The sequence below is a fragment of the Vulpes vulpes genome, chromosome X (assembly GCF_048418805.1).
Source record: "Vulpes vulpes isolate BD-2025 chromosome X, VulVul3, whole genome shotgun sequence".
Taxonomy (NCBI): domain Eukaryota; kingdom Metazoa; phylum Chordata; class Mammalia; order Carnivora; family Canidae; genus Vulpes; species Vulpes vulpes.
In genome coordinates, this window is record NC_132796.1 from 81986956 (window position 1) to 82005131 (window position 18176).

At 37.3% G+C, this 18176-nt stretch overlaps 1 protein-coding gene and 1 pseudogene across 6 annotated transcripts in view; both read left to right on the forward strand.

Moving 5' to 3' along the window:
• Nucleotides 1–18176, forward strand: part of RTL4 (retrotransposon Gag like 4) — a 518532-nt gene that overhangs the window by 94126 nt on the left and 406230 nt on the right. The gene's annotated exons all lie outside the window — the stretch shown is intronic.
• Nucleotides 346–1651, forward strand: LOC112932026 (26S proteasome regulatory subunit 4 pseudogene; annotated as a pseudogene).

The window sequence follows — 18176 nt, forward strand, 5'->3', positions numbered from 1 at the left end:
GGGTTTCACAGATATTTACAGAACTTTCCATCTGAACGTAACTGAATACACATTCTTCTCAAGTGCACTTTCTCCAGGATAGATCACATACTGGGTCACAAATTAGGTCTCAACTGATACCAAAAGATTGGGATTGTCCCCTGCATGTTTTCAGACCACAGTGCTTTGAAACTAGACCCAATCAGAAGAAGAAATTTGGAAGAAACTCAAACATGTGTAGGTTAAAGATCATTCTACAAAAAGATGAATGGGTCAACCAGGAAATTAGAGAAAAATTAAAAAGATTCATGGAAACTAAAGGTAATGAAGATACAACCATTGAAAATCTTTGGGGGTTTCGAGCGGCTGAAGCAAGATGGGTCAAAGTCAGAGTCGTGGTCATGTCCCTGGAGGTGGCAAGAAGGATGACAAGGACAAGCAAAAGAAATATGAACCTCCCGTACCAACCAGAGTGGGGAAAAAGAAGAAAACAAAGGGACCAGATGCTGCGAGCAAGCTTCCACTGGTGACACCTCAACTCAATGCTGGTTAAAATTATTGAAGTTAGAATTAAAGACTATCTTCTTGGAGTAAGAATTAATTAGAAATCAGGAACAAATGAAGCCTTTAGAAGAAAAGCAAGAGGAGGAAAGATCTAAGGTGGATGATCTGAGGGGGACCCCAATGTCAGTAGGAACCTTGGAAGAGATCATTGATGACAGTCATGCCATCGTGTCTACATCTGTGGGTTCAGAACACTATGTCAGCATTCTTTCCTTTGTAGAGAAGGATCTGCTGGAACCAGGCTGCTCCATCCTGCTCAACCACAAGGTGCATGCTGTCATAGAGGTGCTCACGGATGACACGGTTCCCTTGGTCACAGTAATGAAGATAGAAAGGCCCCCATGAAGCCTATGCTGATATCGGGATGTTGGACAACCAAATCCAGGAAACTAAGGAATCCGTGGAGCTTCCTCTCACTCATCCTGAACATTAAGACCCCAAAGGAGGTCATTCTCTATGGTCCACCTGTCACAGGTAAAACCTTATTAGCCAAAGCAGTAGCAAACCAAACCTCAGTCACTTTCTTGAGAGTGGTTGGCTCTGAACTTATTCAATAGTACCTAGGCAACAGGCCCAAACTCGTTCGGGAATTGTTTTGAGTTGCAGAAGAACATGCACCATCCATCATGTTTATTGATGAAATTGGTGTCATTGGAACAAAAAGATATGACTCAAATTCTGGTGGGGAGAGGGAAATTCAATGAACAATGTTGGAACTGTTAAACCAGTTGGATGGATTTGATTCAAGGGGTGATGTGAAGGTCATCATGGCCACAAACCAGATAGAAATCTTGGATCTAGCACTTATCAGACCAGGCCGCATTAACAGGAAGATTGAGTTCCTCCTGCCTGATGAAAAGACTAAGAAGTGCATCTTTCAGACCCACACAAGCAGGATGGCACTGGCCGATGATGTGACCCTGGACGACTTGATCATGGCTAAGGATGACCTCTCTGGTGCTGACATCAAGGCCATCTGCACAGAGGCAGGTCTGATGGCCTTGAGAGAACGTCGGATGAAAGTAAAAAAAGAAGATTTCAAGAAATCTAAAGAAAATGTTCTTTATGAAAAAAACAAGAGGGCACCCCCGATGGACTGTATCTGTAGCAGACCAGAGCTACCTTCAAGGAGATGGTTGGGCATGTCCTGACCCCTCCAAGGGAGGAGGTGGGGGATGCCCCCGGAGGAAACCATGTTCCAGTTGATCTTTCTTAGCAAAACCTCCCGTGTACCTTTTTGCGCCTGATGTATAGGACACCCCCTAGGCTGCCTTCCTCTATGGGTCATGTGCAGTGGTCTGTCCCCAGTAAAGCGGGCTCCCCCTCAAAAAAAAAAAGAAAAAAGAAAAAAGAAAATCTTTGGGATACAGCAAAAGCAGTCCTGAGAGGGAAATACATCGCAATACAAGCCTTCCTCAAAAAATTGGAAAAAAAACTCAAATACACAAGCTAACCTTGCACCTAAAGGAATTGGAGAAAGAAGAAGTAAAACCTACACCAAGCAGAAGAAGAGAGATAATAAAGATTCGAGCAGAACTCAATGAAATGAAGACTAGAAGAACTGTAGAACAGATAAAGAAAACCAGGAGTTGGTTCTTTGAAAGAATTAATAAGATAGATAAACCATTACCCAGCCTTAGTTAAAAGAAAAAAGGCAACTCAATAAAATCATGAATGAAAGAGGAGAGATCACAACCAATACCAAGGAAATACAAACGATTTTAAAAATGTATTATGAGCAGCTATATGCCAATAAGTTAGGCAACCAGAAGAAATGGATGCATTTCTGGAAAACCAGAAATTAGCAAACTGGAACAGGAAGAAATAGAAAACATGAACAGGCCAGTAACCAGGGAGGAAATTGAAGCAGTCATCAAAAACCTCCCAAGACACAAAAGTCCAGGGCCAGATGGCTTCCCAGGAGAATTCTATCAAAATTTAAAGAAGAAACAATTCCTATTCTACCAAAGCTATTCCGAAGGATAGAAAGGGATGGAATACTTCCAAACTCGTTTTTTTTGAGGCCAGCATCACCTAAATTCCAAGACCAGACAAAAACCCCACCAAAAAGGAGAATTATAGACCAATATCCCTGATGAACACAGATGCAAAAAATTCTCAACAAGATACTAGCCAATAGGATCCAACACTACATTAAGAAGATTATTCATCATGACCAAGTGGGATTTATCCCTGGGATGCAACGCTGGTTCAATACTCGTAAAACAACGTGATAGCTCATATCAATCAGAGAAAAAACAAGAATCATATGATCCTCTCAATAGATGCAGAGAAAGCAATTGACAAAATACAGCATCCATTCTTGATCAAAACTCTTCAGAGTGTAGGGATAGAGGGAACATTCCCCAGCATCTTAAAAGCCAACTATGAAAAGCCCACAGCAAATATCATTCTCAATGAGGAAACACTGAGAGCCTTTGTCCTAAGATCAGGAGCACGACATGGATTCCACTCTCACCGCTGCTATTCAACATAATATTAGAAGTTCTAGCCTCAGCAAATCAGACAACAAAAGGAAATAAAGAGCATTCACATTGGCAAAGAAGAAATCAAACTCTTCCTTTTCACAGATGACATGATACTATATATAGAAAACTCAAAATTCTCCACGCCACCATTCCTAGAACTCATAGCAATTCGGCAGTGTGGCAGGATACAAAATCAATGCCCAGAAGTCAGTGGCATTTCTATACACTAACAATGAGATTGAAGAATGAGAAATTAAGGAGTCAGTCCCATTTACAATGGCATCCAAAAGCATAAGATACCTAGGAATAAACCTAACCAAAGAGGTAAAGGATCTATACCCTAAAAACTACAGAAAACTTCTGAAAGAAATTGAGTAAGACACAGAGATGGAAAAATATTCCATGCTCATGGATTGGAAGAGTTAATAATGTGAAAATGTCTATCCTACCCAGGGCAATTTACATGTTCAATGCAATCCCTATCAAAACTACATGGACTTTCTTCAGAGAGTTGGAACAAATAATCTCAATTGTTGTGTGGGATTTGAAAAGACCCTGAATAGCCAAGGGAATATTGAAAAAGAAAACCAGAGCCAAGGGCATCACAATGCCAGTTTTCAGGTTGTACTACAAAGCTGTGATCATCAAGACAGTGTGGTACTGGCACAAAAACAGACACCTAGATCCATGGAACTGAATAGAGAACCCAGAAATGGGCCCTCAACTCTATGGTCAACCAATCTTTGACAAAGCAGGAAAGAATATTCACTGGTTAAAGGACAGTCTCTTTAATAAATGGTATTCGGAATATTGGACAGCCATATGCACAAAAATGAAACTGGACCATTCTCTTACACCATATGGAAAGATAAGCTCAAAATGGACAAAAGATCTAACTGTGAGACAAGAATCTATCCACATCCTAGAGGAGAACACAGGCAACACCCTTTTTGAACTTGGCCACAGCAACTTCTTGCAAGATACACCAATGATGGCAAGGGAAACAAAAGCAAAAATGAACTGTTGCGACTTAATCAAGATAAAAAGCTTCTGCACAGCACAAGAAACAGTCACCAAAACTAAAAGACAACCTACACAATGGGAGAAGGTATTTGCAAATGACATATCACATAAAGGGCTAGTATCCAAGATCTATAAAGAACTTATTTAACTCAACAGCAAAGAAACAAACAGTCCAATCATGAAATGGGTGAAAGAGATGAAAAGAAATTTCACCAAAGAGGACATACACATGACCAACAAGCCCATTGGAAAATGCTCTGCATCACTGGCTATCAGGGAGATCAAAATCACAATGAGATACCACCTAACACCAGTGAGAATGGTGAAAATTAACAAGACAGGAAACAACAAATGTTGGAGAGGATGTGGAGAAAGGGGAACCCTCTTGCACTGTTGGTGGGAATGTGAACTGGTACAGCCACTCTGGGACACTGTGTGGAGGTTCTTCAAAGAGTTAAAAATAGATCTTCCCTACGACCCAGCAATTGCACCTCTGGGGATTTACCCCAAAGATACAGATGCAGTGAACAGCTGAGTCACCTGCACCCCAATGTTTATAGCAGCAATGTCCACAATAGCCAAACTGTGGATGGAGCCTCAGTGTCCATCAAAAGATGAATGGATAAAGAAGATGTGATATATGCATACAATGGAATATTCCTCAGCCATTTGAAACAATGAATACCTGCCATTTGCTTTGATGTGGATTGAACAGTGGGTATTATGCTGAGTGAAGTACGTCAATTGGAGAAGGACAATCATTATATGGTTTCACTCATATGGAGAATAAAAAACTAGTGAAAGGAATGATATGGGAAAGGAGAGAAAATTAGTGGGAAAAATCATAGAGTGTGATAAAACATGAGAGACTGCTAACTCTCAGAAACAAACAAGGGGTAGTGAAAGGGGAGGTGGGTGGGGGAATGGTGTGATTGGGTGATGGGCACTGAGGGCAGCACTTGATGGGATGAGCACTGTGTTTTATACTATATGTTGGCAAATCGAACTCCAGTAGAAAAAAATATACAAAAAAAAAACTGATAGGACTGCAAGAAGAAATAGATGAATACACTATTACAGTCGGAGACTTCAATATTACTCTACCAGAAATGGACAAAACCCTGCTAGCAGAAAATCATTAAGGACGTAGTTGAACCCAACCACATGATCAATTAGTGGACATTTATAAATGTATATAGATTACTTCATCCAACAGCAGCAGAATACACCTTCTGAAGCTCACATTGGAGCATTCAGCAAGGTAGAACACGTTCTGGGCCATAAACACACCTGAACAAGTATAAAAGAATAAAAATTATTCAACGTTCTCAGACCACAATGGAATTAAATAAGAAATCAATAAAACAAGCCAATTGGAAAACCCCCAAATATGTGCAGATTAAGCAAAACACTTGTAATAATACATGGGTCAAAGAAAAATCTCAAAGAAGTTAGGATATAATTTTAAATAAATGGAATTGAAAACACAACTTTTCAAAATTTGTGCGATGCAATAAAAGCAATGCCATGAAGGAAATTTATAGCATTGAATGCATATATTAGAAAAGAGGAAAGAGCTAAAATCAACAACTAAGCTTCCACCTTAAGAAACCAGAAAAAGAAAAGCAAATTAAATCTAAAGTAGGCAGAAGAAAAGAAATCATAATAACCTGCACAGAAATCAATGAAATTTAAAAAATAGAGGAAGTCAATGAAACCTAAAACTGCTTATTTGAAAATATTGATATAATAAAAAAGCCTCTGGGCATTCTAAGAAAAAAAGAGAGGTGACAAAAATTATTGGTATCAAATGAGAGAGAAGACATCACTAGAGATCCCATGGACAAATAAAATGATAATAAATAAATACCATGAATGTTTTTGCTCATAACTTTTGATGACATAACATGGATGAATTCCTTGAAAAATATGGTCTTTCAAACCTCACACAGGAAGAAATAGACCATTTACATAGTTCTATATCTAAAATAGGAATTGAATAAAAAATTATCATCTTCTGAAACAGAAAGCACCAGGTCCAAATGGGCTCACTGGTAAAATTATACCAATTCTCTACACCCCATTCAGAAGAAGAAGCAGAGGGAATATTTCTTACCTCATTCTATGAGGCCAGCATTATTCTAATGTCAATACAAGACAAATATATTACAATAAAAGAAAACTACAGACCAACACGTCTCATGAACATACATACAAATATCTTCAACAAAATATTAGCTAATTCAATCCAAGAATGTATAAAAAGAATTATATCCCACAACCAAGCGGGGTTTATCCAAGGTATACAAGTTTGATTCAACATTGAAAAATCAATGTAATTTATCACATCAATAGGCTAAAGAAGAAAAATTACATGATAATATCAACAGATACAGAAAATTGATTCTAAGGTTTATAATGAGAGATAAAAGAATGAGAATGAAGGACTCAATATTGAAGAAGGACAATTGAAGAACTGATACCACCTCACTTCAAGACTTATGGCACTTGAATCATCAAAGCAATGCATTATTGGAAAAAATAAACGAATACATTAATAGAACAAAATAGAGAACCCAGAAATAAGCCCACATAAATATACTCAAATCCAAAGGATCAAATCCTTTGTGATCTTTCACAAAGGATTAACAGAAATAGAATGAAGCAAAGATTTTCTTTTCCAAAAATGGTACTGTAATAATTGGACATTGATATGCAAAAAAAATGAATCTAGACATGGACCACATCCTCTTCACACAAAAAAAATAATAACTCAAAATTGATCACAGACCTAAATGTAAATTTCAAAACCATAAAATTCCTGGAAATAACATATATGAAAACCTGGATGATCTTGGGTTTGGTGATGCCTTTTTATATACAACACCAATGCAAATTGAATCCAACAATGAGAAAATTCAGTTTGTCCAAAGGAACCACCTGAAGAACTATGAAATAACTAATTGATAAACCGGACCTCATTAAAACAAAAAATTTCTGCTCTGCAAAATACACTATCAAGAGAATAAAAAGACAAGGCATGGATTAGCATACAATATTTACAAAAGACATGTCTGAAAAAGGACTATTATCCAAAATACATAAAGAACTCTTAACACTCAACAATTTAAAAAATAATGTACCCATGACCTTAACAAAGACCTCATCAAAGAAGATATATAGATGGTAAAGATCATATGAAAAGATGTGACACATCATATATCATCAGGGAAATGAAAATTAAAACAATGGAATATAAGAAAAAAAACCCAATGGGATATCACCACATACACATTAGAATGGCAAAATTCAAGAATGCTGACAATACCAAATACTGCTGAGGATGTTGAACAACAGGAACTTTCATTCATTATTTGTGGGATTGCAAAATGGTACAGCCACTTTAGAAGATGTTATGGTTGTTTCTTGCAAAACTATGCATGCTTTTAACATGATCCAGCCATCACACTCCGTATTTATCCAAATAATTGGAAACTTAACTGCACACATAAACCTGAACACAAATGTTTATAGAAGCTTTATTCATGATTGCTAAAACTTGGAAGCAACCAAGACATCCTTCAGTAAGTGAGTGGATAAATAAACCATAGTATATCCTTACAATGGAATATTATTTAGAACTAAAAATAGATGAGTTATCAAGATATGAAAGACATGGAAAATTCCTAATGCATATTACCATGTGAAAGAAGCCAATCTGAAAAAGTTATACTCCATATAATTCCATGTATATGACAATATGGAAAAGGCAAAACTATAAAGACAGTAAAAAGATCATTGGTTTTGTTAGGAGTTAGTGGGGAGGGAGAGATGAAGAAGAAAAACAGATTTTTAGGGCAGTGAAAATACTCTGTGTGATACTATAGTCACAGGTATATCTCGTTATACTTTTGTCCAAATCCATAGAATGAACAACAACCATAAATGAACCCTAATGTAAACTATGGACTTTGAGTGATAAGGATGTGTCTATGTAGGTTCATCAATTTTAACAAATGTCCCACTTTGGAGAAGGATGTTGGTAATGAGGGAGGTTGCATGTGTGGGGTCAGAGGCCATATGGGAAATCTGTGTACCTTCCTCTCAATTTTTCTGTGAACCAAAAACTGATCTAAAAAAAATAAAATCTTAGAATACAAAAAGAATTACTTTATTTGCATTTAAAAGAAATTTTAATTAAAGTGTAGTGGACATACAATATTACTTAAGATTATATTTTGTCAAATAGGAAGTCAACCCAGAAGGAAGGCATAGGGTACAAGCAGCAATGATGAAGACAAAACACTAAAATATGATGGTTATTTAATTAACTATAAGCTATAAAATAACACTTGTGCATTTATAATAGAAGATCTAACTAAAACTCTAGAACCCAATCAGAGGAAATATGTGGATGTTCAGTATTGTTTGAAAGGAGGATGAAGATGCTGGATACAGAAGTCTCTAGTTCATGTTTGTTAAAAATGTAAAGATACTCACTAAAAAATATATGTTATAATTTCCAACCAACAGAGGGAAAATGAAATAAAGAAACTCAACAAAAAGTAGGAATCGACAAACAGAAAAGCCAAGTTACAAAGTTTGGTAAAATGAAAAATGTCAAAAGCAGGAAAAAAATCATTAATTGCAACCAATATTAATTAAACAAAACTTTTTATAAGACAGGACCTATTGGACTGAATTAAAAATAACAAAAAGCCCTCAATGTTCATAGCAGCAATGTCAAAAATACCCAAACTGTAGAAGGAACCAAGATGTCCTTTAACAGGTGAATGGATAAAGAAGATGTGGTATATATACAATGAAATATTATTCAGGCATCAGAAAGGACGAATACCCACAGTTGACGAAAACCCACATTTGCTTTGATGTAGATGGAACTGGAGGGTATTATGCTAAATGAAATGAGTCAATCAGAGACGGAAAACCATCATATGGTTTCACTCATATGTGAAATATAAGAAATAGTGAAAGGGCTTATAAGGGAAAGGAGGGAAACAGAGTGGGGAAAAATTAGAGAGAAAGACAAATCATGAAAGACTCCTAGTTCTGGGAAACAAAGGATCGTTGAAGGAGGTGGGGTGACTGGGTGACAGGCACTAAGGAAGGCACTTGATGGGATGAGCACTGGGTGTTATATGTTGGCAAATTGACTTAAAAAAATTAAGAAGGAGTGCAAAACAAAATAAAAATAACAAAAAGCACCTATATACACATTATGAGACAAGCCTAAGAGAAATAAACAGAATGAAAATGAAAGAAGAATACAAATGAGGCAAGTACTAGGCAAAAGCAAAGCTAGTATGGCAAAATTAGTATCATACAAAAATAGAACTTAAGCCAAATAACATTAACAGTGTTAAAAGAGGACACTGTCTAGTAATAAAAGGAACAATATATTGTACAGGTAAGCTATTATTACCAATAAGAGAGTTCAATAAGTGATCTAGATACAAGATAAATATTTTTAAAAAAATCAAGGGAGGGGTGCCTGGGTGGCTCAGTTGGTTGAGTGTCTGACTCTTGATTCCATCTTAGGTCATTATCTCAGGGTCATGAGATGGAGCACAACTCCCCCTTCCCCCTGGGGCCATCATGGAGCCTTGAGATTCTATCTCTCCTTCCCTCTGCCCTTCCCCGCTCCCTCTCTTAAGAAACAAAAACAAAAACAAAAAATCAAGGGAATATTTATACACTAGTAATTAAATTTAGAAAAATGTGATGGAAAGAAATACATTCACAAAAGTAACAGACACTGTAAGATTATAAAGCATTTAATGAAAGAAATAAAAGTAGTCCTGAAGAAAAAGACAAGGATATTGCATTTTAGTAACCAGAAGACTTGGCCTCACAAAGGCTTAAACAGAAAAAGCAAAACTTTACAATTTTGGTGTAGTCAAATATATAACCTCAGAGCTGGGAAAGATTTCATAACATACGAAGGACAAACCATTGATGAATACGTTGAAGTCAAGTCTTCTGTGTATCAAGACACTTCCCAGAATGTATGATGTTTGCAGAGCATTTAGCTGGCAAATGATCCAGAATATTTTAGGAACATATACACATATATAAGAAAAAGGCTATTAGATTAGAAAAACCTGATTAGAAAAATTAAAATTTAAAATGTATAAGTGCACAATTCACAGAAGAGAAAATCTGAATGGCTAAGAATCACCATTAAATTCTACCCCTGAAACCAATATTACACTGTATCTTAATTAACTATAATTAATTTATCTATTTTGAGAGAGAGAGAGAGAGAGAGAGAGAAGGGAGAAGAGGCAGAGGGAGAGAGAGAATCTTAAGCTCCATGCCCAGCATGGAACCTGAAAGTGGGTGGGGGGTGGGCATGATTTCATGACCCTGAGATCATGACCTGAGCTGAAATCAAGAGTTACTTAACCGATCAAGCCATCCAGGCTTTTTATTATTATTTTTATTATTATTATTATTATTATTATTATTATTATTATTAACAAACTAGGATTTAAGTAAAAACAAAACAAGACAAAAGAATCATGCCTATCTTCACTAGTTAGGAGGGAAATGCACATGAAAACAATCAGACACCACTTTTTACCTATCACATTGGCAAACTTTTAAAAGTCTGATGATTCCTAATGTTGTGAATGTGAAGAAAATGGAGTGCAAATTGGCACAGAATTTTTAATGAACAATTTGTCAGTGTCTAGTCAAACTGAAGATGTTTAGATCATATGATCTTGCTGTTAGTGAGGGCATGCTTCCTCCTCATTTTGGATATCTCATTTCACACTGAGAGAGTCCCATTAGTGTGGCACTTTTGGCCTCTCTCTGCTCCTTCACTCACTCTTCTCCAGGGGGAGAATAAGTGATTAATTTTATTGGTGAGTTTGGAAGCCATACTGAATTGGTGAAGTCCAGCCTTTTCTTCTTCCTCTTGGGAGGCTAGGATGAGGTCAAGCACCTGTCTTCCTGTACTTCTCTGGGATGTATGTTTTACTTTCCAGTGTTGCTTATGACTTGAAGGGGGGTAAATTTGGTTTTAAAAAGAGAAAATATACTTGGCTGCAGATATAAACACATTCTTTAGTGTCAACTTTATTTCTTAATATCTTTCTTAATTTTTTCCTTATTTTCAAAATGAAAAAAACCAAAAATCTTGTGATTGGTAACCTAAGTGAGGAAAGGAGATGCTATTGAATTGGAAGCTCCTCAAGACCTAACACCTGTCATTCTACTTCTATGTAGATCCACTAGGGAAACAATCACACCATGCCAGGAGGGCTGCTTAAACCTAGCATAGAAAGCCTCAACACTCATGCCCTCATCTACTGCTGCTGTCCCTGTTTTTTTCCAACAATTTCTCCTCTTCAGTTATTCTTTTTTGCCTGATTTGAAGCCTTTGCTCTGGGCCTCCCCTTAAATGCAGACTTTGCTCCCACCATTATGCTTCAGCACTGTTTGGTGCTGTAAAAACTGATCTTTGCCAGGCTCCCCTGCTAAGATCTTGCCTTTCGTCCATTCCTTCTGGATCCATGGCACCTCTTGACTGCCCTGAACTCGACCCTAGCTTCCCTGTGGCCCCATGGCTCTTGTGACTTCTCTTGGTTTTACCACACTAGCCTGGGCCTACCTGCCATGATGCACTGCTTCTGAGGTGGCTGCCTTGAAAGGCAACTTGAATAGCATTTGGCCCTGGCATCCAACGCTGAAAGGAAACTGCCTGCCTTTGGTAAAACAAGAAGTCCTCATAATCTCAGCCTAGACCAAAAATGCTTCTAAATGAGCTCATGTCTTTTTTTTAAAAAAAAACAAGCATTTAAAAAAAAAAGATTTTATTTATTTATGAGAGAGAGAGAGAGAGAGAGAGAGAGAGAGAGAGAGACTCAGGCAGAGGGAGAAACAGGCTCTCTGTAGGGAGCCTGACATGGGACTTGATCCCGGGTCTCTAGGATCAGGCCCTGGGCTCAAGGCGGTGCTAAACCGCCGAGCCACCTGGGCTGCCAAAACAAGCCTTTTTTTTTTTTTTTAGACTCTTTTATTTTAAGATTTTTTTTTTTTTATTTAGTTATGAGAGACACAGAGAGGAGCAAGAGGCAGAGACACAGGCAGAGGGAGAAGCAGGCTCCATGCGGGGAGCCCGATGTGGGACTCGATCCCGGGTCTCTAGGATCACGCCTTGGGCTGCAGGCAGCGCCAAACCGCTGAGCCACCGGGGCTGCCCCAAAACAAGCCATTTTTAAAGAAATATTTATTAGATACCTAATGTGATTTTTAAAATAGTCCTTTAAAAATACAAGTAATATTTATTATGTAAAATATAGAATACAGACAAGCAAAAAGGAGGTAATAAGGACTTGCAGTCTCACCACTGAGAAATGACTACTAACATGTTGGCATGTACCATTTTTGGTCTCCTCTTTTTCTTCACATACTATGAAAATCACTATGTATACCCCCACACACATATATGCACACACACATGCACATACATATGTACATCCACACACAGATAGAATTTTTTTTAACCAAATATAACTAGATTCTATATGATGTTTTCCCACTTAATGATATATGATGGCCATCTTACCATGTCATTATATATTTCATCTATGGCATTTTCAATGGCTGCATAGTATCTACTGTGGACAGACTAAGCTATCATTTAACAATTCTTCAATTGTTGGACATATACATTGTTTGTATTTATTTTTATTGTTAGAAATAATAATGTAATTAATCTGTCTGTAGCTAAATTTTTTTGTCATTCTCAGATAATTTCCTGAGAGTCAATTCCTAGGAATGAAAATACTGGGTCAAAGAGTATGCATTTTGAAGGCCTTTGAAATGTATAGCCAGACAGACTTTCAAAACATTTGCACAATTGTAACACTAACCAGCATGCTTCACTCTTGTCACAAAGATTTGTCCATATTACAAATCTTTAACAATCTGTTAGAAAAAACATGCTACTTCATTCTTGCTTTAATTTACATTCTTTGATTACCATTGAAATTTTTACTTTACTAAAGGCTTATTGGTCACCTGTATTTCTTTTCTGTGTGTTGCCTTTTTGTGTCCTCTGCCCATTTTTCTATTGCTGTCTTTGTCTTTGTCACATTGATTTGTAGCGTCTTCTTTATTTTTTTATTTTTTTATTTTTTTTAATTAATTTTTATTGGTGTTCAATTTACCAACATACAGAAAAACACCCAGTGCTCATCCTTTAAAAAAAAAAAGATTTTATTTATGAGAGACACAGAGAGAGAGGCAGAGACATAGTCAGGGGGAGAAGCAGGCTCCCCAGAGGGAGCCTGATGCAGGACTCTACCCCAGGACCCCAGGATCACAACCTGAGCCAAAGGCAGGTAGGTGCTCAACCACTGAGCCACCAGGCATCCCGATTTGTAGCATCTTCAAATGAGGTTTTTTTAAGGCAGAAATATGAAGTAGCTTCACTGTAGCCATCATAAGCAATTTTGGTTATAAGCAGGAGTAGAACCTTTTGCTCATTTATTATTTCAGCATCAGTGTGTTAAGTCTCCATTGGAGCCAGATGCAGGATAGACATATTTGAGAGCCTGAAAGAAAGTCCCAGAAAAGTTCAGTGGCTTACTGAGTACCACTGTGAACTTGTGTGGCTGATCTAAGATGTGACATCCATCTTCCCAAATATTGCCATGTTAAATTACTAATCTCATATTCTAATGAGATCCAAGGGGAAATTATGAAAATATCTCTCTTCATGCCAATGTACTTATATTCAAATAAATCCTGAAGCTCAGTTTTTTATAGGCTATTTAATAATGGACTAGACAAGGTAAGACAAACATTTTGTCACTTTCTTTACTTTGTTACTTTATTCCTTGTCGAACAAACCTCTGGGGGCTCTCCATTATCCCCAGGCATGTTCAGTCCCCCAGCTTGTCATTCAAGACCTGTGGTAATCTGCTTCTGCATAGCTACCTGCCATTCTCTCCCCATTGCACTAAATATACTTCATCCAGATTGGTCTCATCAGTGATCCAGAGTGTGTCCCTCTTTGTGGGGCAATCCCTGTGACACTGTTGTTCTCCACATCTGTAATACTCTTCTCCCTCCCCTTTCTTGTGACTATATAAATACATCCTGTCCTCTAGCATCCAGAGAGACACTTCCATGGAGCCTCAGTATCCCAGCTCATACAGATCCTGACCTTCTCACATATCTTAAAGTCTGACTACACACTCTGTTACTTTACTATAGTCTTTTGTATGCTGTCCTATCTCTGAGTGTGGTTTCATCTTAAGGGTTGGGATAGAACCTGAATACATCTTGTCTGTTAGTATGAGATAACCTGGAGCAGAGACTTGTGAATTGGTAGGTGTTTGTCGGTATTTGTGGAGTCTACCATTTCAGTAAAATACGTATTAAGCACTTACTGTGTGCCTTTACTTCGCTAAGTACTGAAAAGTTTGTGCCTTTAAGAAGTCATAGTCCCCTGGGGGAGGTAGACCTAGGCTCTAAACCTGCCTGTCAAAGACTTAATAGTTTATGTTGGGAGTTTCATTCATTCCACAAGGCTTTATGTATCAGGCAATGTGCTTGGCCTGAGGGATATAGAGATGCACGGTATCAGCTCTACCATCCAAAAGCATATATGTGCTTGGCTCCTTATAGCACAATGTGATCAGTGCAATAGTAAAAACATGTGCAAAGTGCTATGGGAATGGAAGGAAAAGTCACACCTAAGTGCTTATCAGGCAGCAAGTACTATCTATGTAAATGATTTCAGCTTGAATAGGGGTGGGACATGAGGAATTTAAGGGAGAATTTTGAGGAAGGTGGACATTTAAACTGGATATGTTGGTTATAGAAGGTAGAGGGAAAGAGAAAGCATGACACTTCTGAACATCTTACAAGAGCTGGGGGGTGGGTGTCTATGTTTGTCTTGTGTGTATATTTATTTATATATTTATTTATTTATTTATTTGTGTGTATATTTTGGAGTGGGAGAACTCTGAATGATAGGTAAGAAATGGATTACAAAGGGCTTTGAATACCATGCTAAGGAATTTGAGGAAAGAGATAAAGGTTTGCAATATAAACTGTGTGGAATGAGAAAGGAAAAGATAAGCAGAAGTGAATAAAAAAAGTTTCTTCTCTTTAAGAAATTTAAATGCAAGTGGAACTGCTTATTATAAGTGCTTGTGTGGTGTGTGTATGTAAAACAGCTTGGTAAACTGAAAAGTCGTGCAATAACAATGTCCTTGTTGTTGCCTCGGTGAAAAACAAATAGTACCTATCCCCAGCTGAAAAATTTCTGCCCAATTTTTAAATATGTCCATTCTTAACATGTTAGCAAGAAGTATTCATTCCTTTGAGAAAAAACACTCCCTTCCCTCCATCATCTTTTTTTCAAAATAGGAATAGCAAACATATTAAGCCCTTTACCCTTCAATGTGAATGAAAGTTTGAGTTCTGTTTTTTCTTGAGTGGTGGCAAAGAACAACATGAGGGGAGAAAGCCCTGGAGGACAGAGAATATAGAGATTTCCCTGCCATAGGAGTAAATATGGACAGGCAGCAGCTCAAAAACACAAACTGAGACAACAGCAACTAATTTGTTGAAGCACCTACTAGGTGCCAGGAAGTCTGCTAAGCATATATGATTGACCTTATATTTTAAAAACTACAAATACGCACCTGCACACAGTGCCAAGTGGGTATGAACATCATTCTCATTTTAAAGATGAAGAAACTTGGACATGCAGAAAGGTTGTGTCACTTGCTCAGGGCAAGTGAGGGGCCTTGGCTACTAAGGGTGGCCAGTCCAGGGTTAGAATCCAGAACTCTCTGATTCCGAAGCCTGTGTTTTTAAAAACAACAGCAACATTATATTCCCCAAAGAATGTTCCCTGAGGGGGATGTCAAATTGAAATGGCACTCATTTATTCCAGAGACCTTCATCAGTAAGTACTTATTGAGCTTCTACTATATCCCCAAACATTTCTAGGACCTATAGAAGCTAATAGTCTAATGAAAGAGATTAGGCCAATCCACATGAAATAGTAGAAAGAATCTGGGGTAGGAATGTTTTACATTTGGTTTGTGTGTCTCCGCTCTACTCTCTTATATCTATCACTAGATGCGGGTAGTCTATCACTTGATTTATTCCCATTAGGCCTGTACTCAGATTAAGAGTCCTTCTCAACATGCATCTGCAATCAATCACAACTAGTTAGAGTTGGTGTGCAAGATGAAACCTACTTTACTTTCCTTTTCTAGGAGGAGAGAGGGAAAAGTGTTCATGGGGGACTGTCACTGTAAGAAGTAAAAGAAGGTATGGAAAAGAAGAGACTACCTTTGGGGAGATTATTGTGAGTGGAGGCATGGAAATGAGGGCATTGGATGTATTCAAGCACTTTAGAGCTCCTCACAAGTTAGAATGGCAGGTACCTGTATGTACAGTGGTAAGACAACATGGTTGCGAAAATAGAGAGGAGCCATATTATGAAATCTATTGAAGATTATGCAACTATCAACAAAATTAAAAGGCAATCTACTGAATGGGAGAAAATATTTGCAAATCAAATATCCCATAAGGGGCTAATATCCACAGTATATAAAGAACTCATACAAATAAATAGCAAAAAAGAAAACCACAGAAATAGTCTGATTAAAAAATATAGGATCTGAATACATATATTTTCAAAGAAGACATACAGGTGTCCAACAGGCACTCAAGGTGCTCAACATCACTCATCATCAGGGAAATGCAAATCAAAACAATAATGAGTTATCACATCACACCTGTTAGAATGGCTATTATCAAAAAGACAAGAAATAACAAGTGCTGGGAAGGTCATAGAGAAAAGGGAATCTTCACGCACTGTGGTAGGAAGGTAAATTGGTGTAGCTATTATGGAAAAACCTATGGATGTTTCTCAAAAATGAAATAGAACCCCCATATGATCTTACAATTCTATTTATAAGTATTTATCTGAAGAAAATTAACTTGAAAGATATATACACCTCCATGATCATTGAAGCATTATTTATAATAGCTGAGCTATGGAAGCAACCTAAGTGCTCCTTGATGGATGAATGGCTAAAGAAAGTATGGTGTGTATATTTAATGGAATATCATTTAGCCATAAAGAGGATGAAATCTTGTCATTTGCAACAACATGGGTGGACATTGAAAGCATCATGCTAAGTATAAACTTCTAGTTATAAAATTGATGTCATGGGGGTGTAATATACAGCCTGGAGACTATGGTTAAACACTGTATTGAATATTTGAAGATTGCTAAGAGAGTAAATCTTAAAAGTTCTCATTACAAGAAAAAATTGTGTAACTCTGTATAGTGACGGATGTTAACTATATTTACTGTGGTGATCATTTTGCAATATGTACATGTATTGAATCATTTTGCTATATACCTGGGACAAATATAATGGTGTATATCAATTATGCCTCAGTAAAAAAGAGGGGAAAGAAAACTATACACAGACATTTAGACTTGGTATTTCTGGCAGTAAATGTGTTAGACTTTGACGACTTCAGCAGAGAAATAACATGCTGAAAAGGTGCTTTAAGGAATGTCAGGCTGGTATAATGAATTAAGGTTGAATTAGTCTGGAGTCAGAGAGCATTGGTTTGATAAATGTGGAAGGAAAAAGTGACATGATTTACTAACTGGAAAAGGATAAGGAAGAGTCATGTGTGAAGTGTGACCCTAGGCTCTGGTTTAAACCAGTTATCTTGGCATCATTTTCAATAGCTCCCCCTTTTGCTCTCAAGTGTCCTAATTTGGATGATAAATTTTATATTCACCTTGGTTTTCATCCTAGAGGATTCAAAGAATGGAGTATCAATGACAAATATAGATACCTAATGGAAGGTGATTTTTGTGTGGTGGAGGAATGTTATAATGACTCGATATGTTGAGCTGCAGGTAACAGTGAGATATGCCCAGTAGACTGGATCTAAGAATCAAATATTACCCTCCAGTCTCTGACTCTCTTTATGTAAGCCCCAACAGAAAGTAAAATTGACATTCTTGCTTTATTTGCCAGGCCTTATTCTTGCTTGGTCTCTTGACTCTTAACTGCAAATTCATGGTTTTCTCTT